Source organism: Pongo pygmaeus, chromosome 2 (assembly GCF_028885625.2).
Source record: "Pongo pygmaeus isolate AG05252 chromosome 2, NHGRI_mPonPyg2-v2.0_pri, whole genome shotgun sequence".
In the NCBI taxonomy this organism is placed as follows: Eukaryota; Metazoa; Chordata; class Mammalia; order Primates; family Hominidae; genus Pongo; species Pongo pygmaeus.
Genome location: NC_085930.1, coordinates 183,899,771 through 183,915,810, shown reverse-complemented (window position 1 = coordinate 183,915,810; position 16,040 = coordinate 183,899,771). Strand labels below are relative to the sequence as shown.

General features: G+C 35.3%; 1 protein-coding gene across 15 annotated transcripts in view; it reads right to left on the bottom strand.

The window, feature by feature from the left end:
- The window catches only part of NAALADL2 (N-acetylated alpha-linked acidic dipeptidase like 2), a 1,372,789-nt gene that overhangs the window by 1,064,307 nt on the left and 292,442 nt on the right, over positions 1-16,040 (bottom strand). For all 15 annotated transcript variants that reach the window (XM_054481096.2, XM_054481101.2, XM_063662440.1 and 12 more), the window contains one exon: positions 5,021-5,129. The gene's annotated coding sequence lies outside the window, so the exon portion shown is untranslated. The remainder of the gene's footprint in view (positions 1-5,020; positions 5,130-16,040) is intronic.

The following is a 16,040-nucleotide window of genomic DNA, read 5'->3' as shown; positions in this document are numbered from 1 at the left end:
ATGCATTAAAAAACAGAAACATCATTAAAATATTGTTACATTTTTCTCACACATATCATTTGTTTAGTCCTCCTATTAATTACTAATAGGTGTCACTTTTAAATATCCTAGTGTAATTTTGTTTAAATAGTAGCAATTATGTAACAGAAAAGTAAATAATATGAAATAATACACACTTTCAATAAATACGGTTTTTTGTGATTTAAATGTTAAAGTATCCCATATGCATATGATTATTTATTATATGTTATTTTTTATATGTTGACTTTTTTGTTCTGGCATGATATGGATAGGTACTAGGTTGGCTCTAAAAAACTGACCACACTAGTATTTGACCTGAAGCCCATGACTGATTTGGGCTGGAAATAAACTGATGTAAAAAACAATAATCTTACCTAAGAATTCTTTTATTCTCAGTTATTTACCATTACAATATGACTCTGTCTTGTAATGTTTTTGTATCCCCCACTAGACAGTGAACATCCCGAGGAAAAGTATGGTAGCATATTCATCTTTATTCTGCCACTACCCAAAATAGTATCTTAACACATAATAGGCTCACCATAAATATTTTTATTAAATGGTCCTTGAAAAATTTTAAACAGTTTTATTTAAAATGTTAGTATGTTACCTATAGTAGAAATATTTTATTATGAAAGAGAGAAATAAGAGTGAGTTTTACAGCAGTACCACTTTGAATTAAAAGGTGAACATTCAGTTTGAAAAAAATCAATTTTAGAAACAGTTCTTTTGGAAAGAATAATATAAAAACATGTTCCAAGGACAAGAAGGCAGTGCATACACAAAAAGTATAAAATTCATTCCATGTAAGTTAACAAGAGACCATATGTCATATTTGCAAATGAAATATTACAGATTTCTTCTAGCTATATAACGAAATGGAAACCACTTGTGTAAAGATAGTTTTCAGCATCGAGTACTAAATGAATTGCTGTCAAAGTTATTAATATGACTAAAAGTTGATATCTTTGAAATTTATAGCAAGAGCTATATGCAAAGATCTTCAAAAACTTACAAAATTAGGCAACAGACAGCTAACAATTTATCTATATAAAGCTAAAAAGTTAATGAGTTGGAGTTTCTCCCCTTTAAAATATTACTTAGCTCTTCATGGCTTTTTATTCACTATATGAATGTTGTTTTTTCTTTTATGCCTTTAGAAAGAAAACTGCTACAAGATTGTCCCCTGAGACGGACAAAAGATTCTTAAACAATATAAAAAATAACAATATAATTTCAGTTTCAAGGATAGGTTATAATAATGCAAAAATTACCATTTCTACCTGAAATAGTATATTACATTTAAATATTTATTTTAGCTAATTAAGTTGTATGCTTTTTTATATTATTTAAGTGCATTATGTAACTGAAGCCAAAAATATTTCAACAATTTTATCAAAATGTATTTTAAACAAATAGACTGAGTCTTCCTAATAAAGTCAATCTCACGATGAGTGAATTCACTTCAGAAAACATTATTTAGGTAAAATTACATTGAGGGAGGGATGAATTTAAGGACATTATGAAAAGTACCTCAAGACATTTGCCATCAGTTTTTTTCTGTATTTTCTTCTGTATTTGGATAAGACTTAGAATATCAGCAAGACTCTTTACTTAAATCCACTGGTTCAGAAATGTACAGACCATGAGTGCTATAAGATTGTATATGAAACCAGATTTTATTTTCCTATTGAATTATCACCATTAGACCATTTAACTGTTCTAATTTATTTACTGGTTTGAACCCAAAGCAAAGTCTACCTCTTAAGGAAAATAAAACAGCAAACAGTAAATTCTGAGATAAATCAAATTTATTGGATAGTTTAGTGAGAACTTTTTCATAAAAATAAGAATTCCTATAATTTAATCTACCCTAGTTTAAAGAGACTCAAGAAGTAGTAGAAAATCTCTGGCAGCATAAAAATGGCTCTAACTAGCCCCAGCATCTAGACACTCACTAATATGTGATTTCTAATTACTTTTGTAGTTTGTCACTGTTTAGCACAATGAAAGCTAATTGACCAGAAAATTTTGCTTAGATTATACTTAGCTATGGCTAAATTTTTACCATTATTATTCTGGTTTCTTTGTAAATATCTCAACTTTACTGCCTCATTAAACTTTAAATTAGATTTTGATAATAAGAGTATTTTATGAAAATTTTCAAACAACTGCAATATTCACACAGGAGCTACAGTACTCTTAAAGCCACTGTCATATTTTTCTAAATTTAATTCATACTCATTCTTTCTGGATTATTAAAAACAATGGCACTTTGATTTTAATTAAACACTTCATTTGAAAGCCATGACTAATAAATGTCAAATGCTAAAGGTGAATTTATGTTAAATGGATATCAGAAGATTTTTCATAGCATGAAAGGAATTCAGGTCTGAGGGTTTTTAGTTTTACAATCACCGATAAGGAGTACAGACAAGAAAGGTAAAATTAACTACCTCAATCTAGATGCTTGTGTTAATTTATTTTTATGTTGGGAATCAGTGAGCTCAACAATGGGTTCAATGGGTGAGGCATTCCTTAATTCTCTAAGCCTCAAAAGACAACTTTTTTAAAAAATTAGGTTTGTTGCTTACATGTCCACCTTGCCCACATGCATTATGTTTTAACAAAATATTGAAAATCAACATATGAATGTATTTCTTAAAGAAAATGCTTAAATCACACTGGTATTTTTTGAAGTTCTGTTTTGTTTTGTTTTACAAAATGCTTTTATAAAACAAGTTAATAAGATACAAGTTGGCATCACTAGAAAGCCTCCTCAAATAGCTTTACTTTAACTGCTAACATTTCATTTATATGTTTATTGTTATTTTCCACAATGTGTGGAATCTTTGAAAGACAGAATGAATGTTTATTTAAAAAGAGCTAATACTTTTTGCTAATACAAGATGTAAGTCAGTCAAGAAATAGATGTAACCACTTCTGATCAGTTTGACATTAATACCGAAGTTCTCCTGGTTGGCTTGGCTATCAAAGAACTGGAAAGCAAAGATTCAAAATCATTACAACATGGCCAACATGGCTGGACTATAACATCCAAAGCAAAAGCCTCTTAAAATGTTATTTGGGGAATATATAAGTCAGTAACAGCTTCTACTAACACATGGAAAAACCCACCTAAAAGACATTGCATGCTTTGTATAATATACTCAGTTCTCAAAATGATCACACTTGTAACTCAAATCTGTCTACATACGATCATGAACTGAAAAGCTCTATAAGTGATAAAGGTAAGAAAAAAGAAGACAATGAAATGGCCAAAATGAAACCATAGAGATCCTAGCTCCTTATAATCCTCTCTTTATCATTAGAATAACACATGTGACTCCCTAAAATCTTCGTCCAATTTTCTTGTAGACATAAATTCTGATTTAAACTGAGCCAAAACATTAGACAAGATTCTAAGAGTACACTGTCTTGGCCAACTTCCCATCTTCCGCTAAGCCTGTTGCCTAATTGCCATTACCATCTGATAAAATGTACTTATTTTCTCAGGTAAAATATAGGTTCAAAAGGCAGTAAAATGTGAAAAAAAAAGAATATATTCCACTGCTGTAAAAAAGAAAATAAAGGAAAATAAAAGTGTAAGAGTTGATGAAGTTAGAATATGATGCTAGAAAATATACCTATTTAAGCTACCAATTTAATTTTTTTCCATATAAAGAAATATTTTCATTAGAATGTTGATAAAAAGAAAATACTAATTAAGAAATAAGCTGCTAATCAGTAATTTACAGGCTAGTTTTATTCTCGGATGTCAGTCCTAGAGTTGAAGTTCTCATTCTAGATAAATAATTTTTTAAGCCTCAGAAAAAGATTAAACTGATGCATCATGTAAGTATTGCATTTTATGGTCAAAAAGTAATTTTTTCCCCAAATGTACTATAAAATTCAAAGAAATGTAAACCAAATATGGTTTAATATTTACTTAGTTTTAATTACTTAGAAATTAACAGAAATGGAGCTCTACAAATGCCAGGCAATATTATAAGTGTTTACATAGTAACAAAATTCTATAGACATGTATCGAGTAGAAATAACCTTAGAAATTAATTCAATCTGAAGGCCAAATTCAACCCTCCCCCTCTCTCTACCCTTTTCCAGGGCTCCTCCCCAGCTTATTTCTTTGACCATTTTAAAACACTTGAATCTTAATGGCTTCATAAGAGGCACAGTCTCTTTCCCCATAGGCCTACCAGTTTTTACTGTCTCACACCCAGCCACTTCCTAAATCTGCATTACTTGCCTGACCCTCCAAGGCATACGAATTGGCCATCTTTCTCTTATTTAACCTAACTCCTTACATTTGAAAGCAAGGGATGACTCAGAAAAGTTAAAAGATTTGTCTATGTTCCTGAAGTGTGTTGGTGGTTATACTGGCTCTGCTCAAATGTCTCAGCTCTTGGTTCTATGATATTATTTTGTGCCTTTCCATTATCCACACCATCTAAAGTTTTATACGTATTAAGCCATAATGTACGAACAGAAGTTCACAGTCTATATATGCCCATGTACTGAGAAGTGTTCCAAAAGGTCAACAAATCTGTACGAACTTGGAATAAAGAAGTTATGCAAGCCATGTGGTATCATGGCACCAACTGCATGGTTGTGATTTTTCAATAAAAATCACTAGGCTGACTTAAACCAAAAACACGACTTAATTTGATTAGTTATAACATTTACAATTATAGACAGAGAATTGATACACACCAAGACAAGAAGATTGTACCAATTTCAACAGCCACACAGAAATTAAAATATTTATATAATGCTACCCAAAGAAAATGAGCTTAACCCATGAAATAAAAGATGAATAAAAATTGGAATACATAAAACTTTGCCACAGAATAATGCCTGCATTCTTCTTTTTTCAAAATTAGCAGCTATTGGCACACTATAGAAATACATGAAGTCACCTTATAAAAAGTTGATTCAAGAATGAAAGTCCTACAATCTAATTAAAATAATTAGGTCTTACTTCAATTGAATGTTCCTAGTGCAACTGGAGGGCTTCTGCTGGTTACAGGAGACTGACAATCTGAACCCAGGGCTCTTCATCCAGGTGCCTAATAGTCAAAGCTCATTTCCTGTTCATAAATCAAAAACCAGAGTTAAATTGGGAACCGCATCAGATAATTTATCTATTGTCTCTTGAATTTTGTTCTTTAATGCTTCTTAGCATAACTTTATCAGTTCCTTTTATTGTAAGCAGACAAATTTTTCATTTCTTTTGGAAGTCAACAATGTATAGACTTTTTATTTTTAAAGCATACCATTTTACCTTAACAACAAATGTATACACAAACACACAAATACTTTTCTCCCTTGATTTCATTTTTCCATGTTTACATTTCAATCAATTCAGCAAGCATAAATTGCACACTTACTTTGTGCCACACACTACTAAACATAATAAAAGATAAAGCAGGCTAGGCACAGTGGCTCACACCTGTAATCCAAGCACTTTGGGAGGCCAAGGCAGGAGAAATTGCTTAAGCCCAGGAGTCTGAGACCTGCCTGGGGAATATAGAGGTGTTGGCAGCAGCAGCCCATCTGGAGAGGCTGCTGCCATGACACTGGCTACGGTAGGGGAGGCGTGGCTAGGGCTGCTTGCCCCATGGCCTGGCAGGAGCCAGGAACATGTGGAATCTCCACCCTCCTGAGTTGGCAGGGCAGGACCCCCACCCTTCCAGTCACAGCTGCAGCTGCCCATGCTTTGATCATGGAGCAAAGTTGAGGCTGAGCCTCATTGTTCCAACACTGTTGCAACCTGGCTGGGTGTGTGTAGGCTTGGGGCAGCACTGACACACAATCACCCTGCTGCCTTGGCCCTCTCCAGACTTTGGGCACCAACAAGCACAGGAGGAAGGCTGAGAGGGGGCTAAGGGAAGTTCAGCATAGGACTGCAGGGGCCCCTCAGCACAAACAGCCTGGGTGACAAGGGAAGACAGACAGGCTCCTAGGTGGAAAGAGACGGCTCCCCAGTAAAACTGCACCTTCAAACCAGGATGGCCTGAAGCATGGGGGCTGGGCTGATGGACCAGAATGGGAACTATGGTGCTTTTTCCAGGCCGACGAAAGGCTGCCCATGAGCCAATCAGTATGCACTTCTTCCCCGCTGAAGCCCATAAAAACCCCGGACTCAGCCAGACTCAAGGAGACAACAGGACAACCTGCCTACAGAGAGGAACTCCAGGGTCTCCTCTCTGCTGAAAGCTGAAGAGACGATGGGACAACCAGCTGCGGAGAGGAGCTACCCACTCCAGGGTCTCCTCTCTGCTGATAGCTGAACACTCGTCGGGACACACTGCCTGTGGAGAGGAGCTACCCAATGTGGGTCTTCTCTGAGCTGTTCTGCTGCTCAATAAAGCTCCTCTTCACCTTGCTCACCCTCCATTTGTCTTCATACCTCATTCTACCTGGACACAGGACAAGAACTCAGGACCCACTGAATGGCAGGGGTAAAGGAGGTATAACACAAACAGGGCTGAAACATGCCCCTTGCTCGCCACATTGCAAGCAACAAGAAAGAGAGAAGAAAGAACAGAAGAGCTGTGGCCCTCCTAGACCTAGGAACTCCCTGAGCCAGGGCTGTGACACTCTCTCTGGGGCTCTGAGGTTCCTGGTATCTCCAAGCTTCCAGGCATCACTGTGTTGCCTGGTGCCAGCCGTGGAAGCTGCTTGCAGTACACCTGGTCCAGCTGCAGCCTCACAGGGAAACAGCACCCAGGCCAGTGCCTGGAGCTGCCCACCCCACTGCAGCCAGTGTGGTTGGTCTGACCCCATGCTTGCTCACTCACACACCCCTCACCACTCTGTTCACTCTTGGCGAGCATGGGATCCAGGCCAGTAGTGTGAGCCAAGAACAGCCTGCCAGGCCGAGTGGGCAGAACAAGCCCAGTGGGCCCGAGCAAAACTCGGGCAAAGGCGCTGCTGGCCACAGAGGTTTCCAAACAGAAAAGCATCACCCTGAGGATCCTGGAACAGTGGGACCCTGTCTCTACAAGAAATAAAAATAAAAAATTATCTGGACATGATGGTGCATGCCTGTGGTCCCAGCTACTTGGGAGGCTGAGGTGGAAGGATCACTTGAGTCTGTGAGGTAGAGGTTGCAGTGACCTGTGATTGCACCACTGCACACCAACCTGGGTGACAGAGTGAGATCCTGCCTCTAAAACAAAACAACAAAAAAAATATGAAGGAGAAAATATATAACTGGAAGGAACTTAGTATCTCTTTGGGAAAAAAGGATTAAACAAAGGAAGAGATGTATATTAGAAAGAGCATATCTAGGACTGAAAGCTTCTCTCTTCATACCTGTATGATCTTGGATAATTTCTGAATCTCTTTAAGCCTCAATTACTTCGCCTTAAAATTAGAATGAAAACAGGAAACTTGCAGAACTATTGTGAGAATTAGAGACATGGTATGTAATGTGCCCCACACATTGCCCAGTATGTATTAGGTGCTCAATAAATGACTGATATAATTATATGTTATTTTAAGACATTGAGTCTTTTCCTTTTATATCTTCCAATACCAAGACTGGTTATTCTACATTTCATATTAACAGGCTGTGATATTAAGTAATAACGCTATGAATTATGAAGCTACTTATTTATGCTTCACTCTCTTTATTGTAATATTTTTATCTTAGTTTTGAGACACTTGAAAGCTATAAAGTGTTCTTATTCTCCTTTCAAAATTACTTACCCCAAAATAAGCTATTATTTCCTTCTATCAAGATTAATGTAGTATTGTACAAGCTTGTGACTAGAAAAAAATTCTTACCCTCTGTTAAGTTAGTTTACTTCCTCCTAAGTTTTTCACACTCATTTCAATATCTTCCATCTTCCTTAAGCTTTACATAAGAAATAATAATGTGTCATAAATTTCTCAACCACCAAAATGCAGAATAAAATAATAATTCTGATTTTTTATCTTAAACTCCTTCTGCTTTTAGAGAAAAACGTGTTTAAGGTAGATCTTGTAGATTCACCAATTTAGAAGTGCCATCTAAATCTTCTTTCTTTTCTCACAAAGAAAGAACCACTTGAAAAGGATAACCTAACTAGGTTAATACATGAATTAAATGCAACCTAGACTTACCTATCCTCAAATGTTATGGACCGGATGTTTGTGTTTTCCCAAAAGTCATATGTTGAAGCCCTAATCTCCAAAGTCATAGTATTTGTAGGTGGGTCCTTTGACAATTAGTGATTTAAAAAGAAGAGACCAGAGAGCTTGCACACTCTCTCTCTGCCATGTAAGAACCTAACAAGAAGGAGGCTATCTGCAAGACAGCCCTTGAAAACTGGCTGGAACTTTGATCTTGGACTTCCCAGTATCCAGAACTGGGAGAAATAAATTCCTGTTGTTTAATCCACCCAGTCTGTGGGATTTTTCTATAGCAGCTCAAGCTTCAAATAAACTCTTTAGTTCAATAATGCTATTAACCACATTAGTATGGACACACAAATGTGCATACCTGCCTACACACACACATAATTCAGGACATTTAATATTATCTCATTTGTGGAGAATAAAAGAAATATGGAATGAGGAGGATTGGAAATCACTGCCTAATTCTCAAATTTTATTTAAGTGCCTCAAGATTCTATTCATAGGTAAGGGTATGCAAGAAATTAATGACAATTTTAGTACAAATGTGGGTTTCTGCTCCCCCCTCAACACTGAAAATGAAAAAGTGAAACCAACCCAGTAGTCCCATAGATAGGCTTTGGGGTTTTTTGGATAAATATGGAAATTGACCCTTCTAGTCTTAAAGCTTGAAGCTTACATTTGTTTTACCTGAATTTCTCCTTCAGGAAAGGACCCCCCACCAGGCCTCTCAAAAAGTATCAAAGAACTGAAACTCACAAGATCACCACATCCAGAAAGTGAGAGGGAAGACCCCTCATTCATCGTGATTGCTCTTAACCCTCCCAAGTTCCTGTTTTGCCACACATGGTGACATTTCTTCCCTGCTACATAAACCCCTAATTTTAGTAGGTCAGAGAGATGGATTTGAGACTGATCTCCCATCTCCTCAGCTGCAGCACCCCATTCAGTCCTTCTTCCATGGCAATACCTGTGTTAGTAACTGACTTTCTGTGTGGCAAGCAGCAGGACCCAAACTGAACCCCTGGTGTTTTGGTAACAGAAGGAGCCATAACAAAAAAGGCAGAGATATGTTCACAAAGAAGCTCAAGTCTTCAAGCTACAAATCACAAGAAATGCTAAGCCACATGGGACTCTTTTCCTAACCTTTCTCTTGGCATCTAACTGGATTAAAATGGCATATTGCCAACTGCATCCATGCATGTGATTAAAAATCAAACCATATAGATTGAGTTAGATAGATGAAAAGTCATGTCATCTTTTGTCTAACATAATGCCTTTGACTGATCCTTGCTTTTCCTATCCCCACATTAAGGATTCTCTTTACTAAATGAAATGAACTCTAGTATCTTATATTGAAATTCATTGTTAAAGATGTGATTTTTTTCCTCAGGTTGCAGAAAAACTTGCCTGAATTAGTTCTTTGTGGACCTTTTAAGCATTACCTAAAATCAGAATACTGGGACTAGAAGAAACTTAATGATTATCTCACTTAAGTGTCACACCAACATTTACCACAAGCTCCCACTGGATGTTTTATTTCATAATAAACTCCAACCAGATCATATATACAATTTTTAACAATAAAATCTCATAAATAAAAAGCCCACTCAACTATGGAGGATGTTTTTCTCTATACATAGACTTTTAAATGGTATATTCTCATATTAGAAGGACAAAATGGTATAATTCTTTGGAAATTGTCTTTAGTTCTGATGGCGGCTTAATACACACATATTAATACATGTATTTTGGATTTTCCTAAGCACCACATATAAAAGAAAAAACCCAATGCAACACATGCTATGTCCAACATAGCAAAGTTTCTGTGTGATTAATAGAATATTATTAATGGCCATTTTTTAATGGTTGCCATTCTATCAGCTTACACAGGATGGCTATCTCCTTTTTCTAAAACCGTCGTCTTCAATACACTTTACTGATCAATAACTAATAAAAATTCCCTGTTTTCAATCACATAAATTTCATTTTTAATTAAACATTTCTTGAAAACCCACCATAAGTTAAGCCTATCAACTTCAAATACTTGTACAAGGTTTTGAGATGCCTTAATATTTTGATCCACCTCTGAGCCTCTTGAAGGCAAGGACTATGTTAGCTGTGCCCTCAGTATCTATCACTGTGTTAATATATAGAATATTCACAATAAATGTTAATAAATGATATTTGTTACTCAACATTTCTATAGAGTTCTACAATCCTTTTCATATAATGGATATCCTCGCCATCCCTTCAAAAATGTACTATGTACTCTCTTCATATCTTTTCTCTTGTCCTTTCTGAGATATTTGTTCTGCTCTCTTGCCTAGTTTCTACTTATTTTCCATGATTTTCTTATTTCATAAAATCTATTCCAGCCTAAGCATTTCATTTCTCTCAAATTGTGTCAAGACTATGTTACACTGAACTCTACTCTCCTAAAGAGAGTCAAAAAATCATATTTATACTTCTTATATATCCTCCACATGTCATAGCTCTAAGCTGGGAACATTGCTGGTTAATATATAAGATACAGATGGTTTGTGAGAAAAGATACAAGTCTCTTACTGATGAATTAGATCAGGGATAGGCAAACTATGGTCTATCTGCCAAATTTGGCCAGATGCCTGTTTTTATAAGTAAACTTTCATTGGGACACAACCACACCCATTCATTTATGTATTGTTTATGGCTGCTTTCCTACTATAACAATAAGTTGAGGCCATTTGGCCCACAAACCTAAAATATTTACTCTCTAGTCTACTACAAAATAAGTCTGCCAACTAATAGTTGAGATCAGCGGTTTTCCAGGGTGGGTCCCAGATTTTCTTGGCCTACTCACATTCTTAAGCATTGTGGTTTGATAATGTTACATAACCCAGTGGGTCTTAAAGGTGGTTTTTGGACTAGCAGTATAAGCATCACATTGAAATTTGTTAGAAATTCTAAATCTTAGCCACCATTCCAGACTACAGATCAGAAATTCTTGAGATAGGGCCCAGCAATCTGTGTTTTTAGCAGCCCTCCAACTGATTCCAATTCACACTAAAATTTGAGAATCACTGGATTAAACAGAGAAACATTTATTAACACCCGACCATGATGACTTGGCCTGGCTATGGCAGATCCATTTTCTTTAAAGATATTCTAAGTTATGAAAATATATTAATTATGTTTCACCAGTCCTGAAATAAGACACCTTGCATTTATTATGAAAGAACATGAAGGAACAGGATTATTTTGATGTGGGAATTGCTATAGCACTTTTAGTAAATGCCAAAATGCCACCAGCTGTATATCCAAAGGAAAGACAATATACCAAGTGCCAAAGTGTAAAACCTATCCAAAAATAGATAGAAATATCAAAGCAATATAGCAGATAAGCTCCAATTTTTATTGGACTGCCTGTCAAGACAAACCTTTGCACAATGCTTCTCAGCAGGGACACAGGAGAAGGAGAAGCAGCACTGCAGCTCAGTATGGGACTCTGATAATCAAGGATTTGTTCCAACATGCATATCCCCAGCTCAAAGTCATAAATGTTGCCTTTCCATGATAGTGTGTGGGTAGCACTTTCCATGATAGTGTGTGGGTAGAAATAGGAATAAAAATAGTAATAATCACCACCAAGACTTGTGCATGGTAATAATTAGCTAGCACTCCCTATGAAAAAAATTTATAATTGTGTTATAATATATACAATTTTCACAAAATAATTATGTTCAAACTTACGACAAATTCTCACTTCCTCATTGTTTTTCTCTAAAATACAGACTAACACCAGCAGGTTTGTCTATGATATGAAAGGGTTGTAATATACCAAAAATAATGGAGAGTTATTGATAAGTGGAAAGCATTAAAAAAACTACTTCTTAAAAGACTCTTGTCTCAGTCTTTTATATTTTAATGGTATAAGCTTCCAGCTATTTCAAGAAACAAACAGTAAAATTATTTAACCTACTGAAGAGTCTCTACATAAAGGTTAAAAAAAATGTCAATCAATAAGAATAAACTTTTGATTGACAGCCTCTAGAAACTTCACATTATTTCCTAGTCTTAAAAAAAGTTATGTTTCTACAAAATAAAATATCCATTAGTTGTCCATAGAAATTTGACACATAAATTTCATATGCCTAAAATTTATGTGAACATTTTATTCAATATTCTTTTAAAAGTTCTTTTATTTTGACATATATCTATAGAATATAGGAAAAGTGTGCAGATATGCCGTGTAACACCATAAATGGAAAATACGGGCCTGGATGTTACCCCATGAATTTGGCAAATGACTGGCCACTGTTCAGATGATCTGTTCAAATTCTGATACAAAAACTTAAAATTCACAAATTTAAACCACAAATTAATGAATATATAAATTGACACACACATAACACAGAACAAATTCAAAGAGGAAGAATACACAATGATCTTGTCATAGGGTTACAACCAACACATGTGAAGATAAAAATGTTTCACCCAGAAATAATTAATCATGGGGAAACATAATACCTACTTAGAAGGACAGTAAATCACTAAATAGCATGAAACAAGGAGTCAGTAAAGGCTAAGAAGGTTACAGAATGTAATTAAGGGTAAGGCTCTGAAATTTTAAGAAGTGGAAAATTAGGCTAAATGTTATAAACCTTTCATAGAAAGTCCTCTAGAATCAACCTCTAGCAGATGCTTCAATTGAGTCATTTAAAATTAGACAAGAGCCTGACTTTGCCAAATGCCATAGGGAATTATTCAATACTAGTGGGATGTACTAAATGAACTATCTTTTTTCTTTTATTCATCTTTTGCATATCTAATTGTCATGATTTCACACACATTAAAAAATAATGAGAAGATAAAAATGCTCTGGAGGTTATTATGTTACCATTATTATTGTATCAACTCATTCTTTTAATTTTTTTCAAAACAAGAGGAATGATGGGATAAAATAATTAAGAGGTAAGTCCTACTCTTGAATAGTCCACTCAAAATATTAAATTCAAAGAAAAGTTATATTAAAAGATAGAATATAGCTTTGTAAAATTTGCTTAGTTAAGATCATATTTAATTACCCAACAATGTCCTAGCATGATGTATAACACAAAGTATATAATCAATAAATACTAAATGAATGAATAATAAATACCCCTCCTCTGGAAACTGTCTCTTCTAGGGTTTATGGCCCTGAGATGTAGGTTAATTGTATTCATTAATTACTTAAATCCAACCCAGTCTACCTGGACTCAAAGTCTGGACTTGCCACTTACTAACGGTGTGTCCTTGAGCAAGTTGCTTAGTCTCACCATGTCTCAGTTTTCACATTTGAAAAATGAGGAGAGATTACAATAGCATCTGCCTCTTGACCTTTTATAAGTATTAATGAGTTAATACTAGTAAAGCACAGACTCTATTACATAGTAAGCCTCAGTAATGGTGAGAAATCATTCTTAGTAATGGCCACCAGTGTGCATGGTAACCAGTCAGATAGGAGACATCAGGATGTTAGTCTAGAAAATGTTAGAAAGGCCAGGTGACATTACACAGATTCTTAGAACGTGGCCCATTTACTAATACACTCTAAAAATAAGTCAGTTGATTTTAATAAGATTGACTATGGAAATAAATGGTATTCTCATCCAAGTTAAAGGAAGCCTGGCTCTTCCTTTACAGACTATTTCAGTCCACTAATGATTACTTAGCTTTAGCCTTCTAGGCTTTGTGCTGTATGTCAAGTTCTTGACCTCGATGAGGCGGTCCAAAGAGTTATTAGTAAAACAACAGACTACTATGTCTTTTTGGATTTCATATTTACAATGCCAGCTCCATCAGCTGTCCATAAATGTAAACTCATGTCTGTGGTTTCGAGGATAATTGCTACTCAGTGGAATAACTTAAAAAGATCATAAATGTAAGTTATAATCCGATTGATCTGAGTTTCAGTCCCAACTCCAGTATGATGAGCTCTGTGGCTTTGAGCAAGTTAAACTTTAGGCTTATTTCCTCATACGTGAAATGGGAAAAAAACACATAAATCATATTTTATGGGGTTATATTGAGGACTAAAAATCAAGTAACTCATGAAAAATGCTTTCAAGTACACTGGTGAGAGACTATCTGGGTTCAAATGCTTGCCCTAATACTTATTAGCTGTGTGTACTGATGCACCTTACTTAGCCTCACAATGCTTTAGTAAGTACTTACAAAAAGGCTAGCTATCACTATTTTAATAGCATTATTGGAATATAATTTCCAGCTTCTCAATGTGTATCCTAATACATAACTTCTTCCCTTCCTTCCAACTATCAGTGCCCTTTCAAATTTGAGACTTACCATTCCCTTTAAAAGCTTATTATAAGTTCATATTCCCTTGATGTTTTCTGTGGCTTCTTGGGGACAATTCATACCCCAACAATTGCTTCAATCCAGAAATCATTCTCCTTGGTATTTATCCAAAGGAGTCAAAACTTAAGTCCACATTAAAACCTGAACATGGATGCTTATAGCATCTTTATCAATAATTGCCAAAACCTAGAAGCAACCAAGATGTCCTAGAGGTGAATGTATAAGTAAAGGGTTGTACATCCATACAATGGAATATTATTCAGTACTAAAAAGAACTGAGTTATCAAGCCACAAAAAGACATGAATGAGCCTTAAGTACATTTTACTAAGTGAACAAAGCCAATCTGAAAAGGCTACAAACTATGATCCCAACTCTATTAGGTTATGGAAAATGCAAAACTATGGAGACAGTGAAAATATTGGTCACCTAGGGTTTAGGGGACAGTAGGGATGAATAGTGGAACACAGAGGATTTTTAGGACAGTGAAACTATTCCATATGATACTCTAATGGTGGATATGTGTCACTACACCTTTTCAAAACTCATCAAATATACAACACAAAGTGTGAACCCAAATGCAGGCTATGGACTTTGGTTGAGAGTGAAGTGTCAACATTGGTTCATCAACTGTAACAAATATATCACACTGGTGCAGGATGTTGATGCCAGGAGAGGTCGTGCTTTGGGGTTGGGGAGGGATACATGGGAACTCTGTTCTTTCTGTTGAATTTTGCTGTGAACCTAAAACTGCTATAAAAATAAAGTACTAATTTTTTTAACAATTGAATAAAATTAAAACACACATACTGTGCGAGTTAAGCAAAACCTATTACCAGGCTAGATTTGAGCTTTTGGCCACTAGATTATATAATTTGTTTAAAGAATATGGCAGTACCCATGCTCCAAGACTTGGGAGAGAATTAGCAATATGTGTTACATTTATTCAATCAAAAATGAGTGAACATTACCCATTTTGGGAAAGGAAATCCTAAATATTAACAACCCACTGATCTCCATATCCTTAATAAAAATTGTTTTTTTTAGAAAGTGGAATTCAGGCTTCCATTACTTCATACGCAGGTAATCGAAAAATTTGTATAGTCAAAATATTGAAAAAAAAACAAGAAAACAACATTTTTCTCACACAAATACATCACGCAAACATATAATTATATAAATATTATATACAACTCCTTGAATAAAGCCATAGAAACATTCAAATAAAAATTAAGATATAAGTTTCAAGAGAGAATGAACTTTCATTTCCTGATTCATCCCTAGAACCTAAGGCAATATCTGACACCCAAAAAGTACATAAATATATGGTTAATAAATAAGTGAACCACATATTCTCTTTACAAAAGAAAAATGATTCTGCCTATGTTGTGAATCAGAAAGGGGCTAGCATGGAGATAAAACGGACTTATTAGGAGCCTATTGCAACTGTCTAGCTAGGAAATAACGAGCACATAGAAGAAAGCAATAGCAGTGGAAACGCGTGAACACAGCCAGGAACAGTGTAAACAACACCATGCCTTAA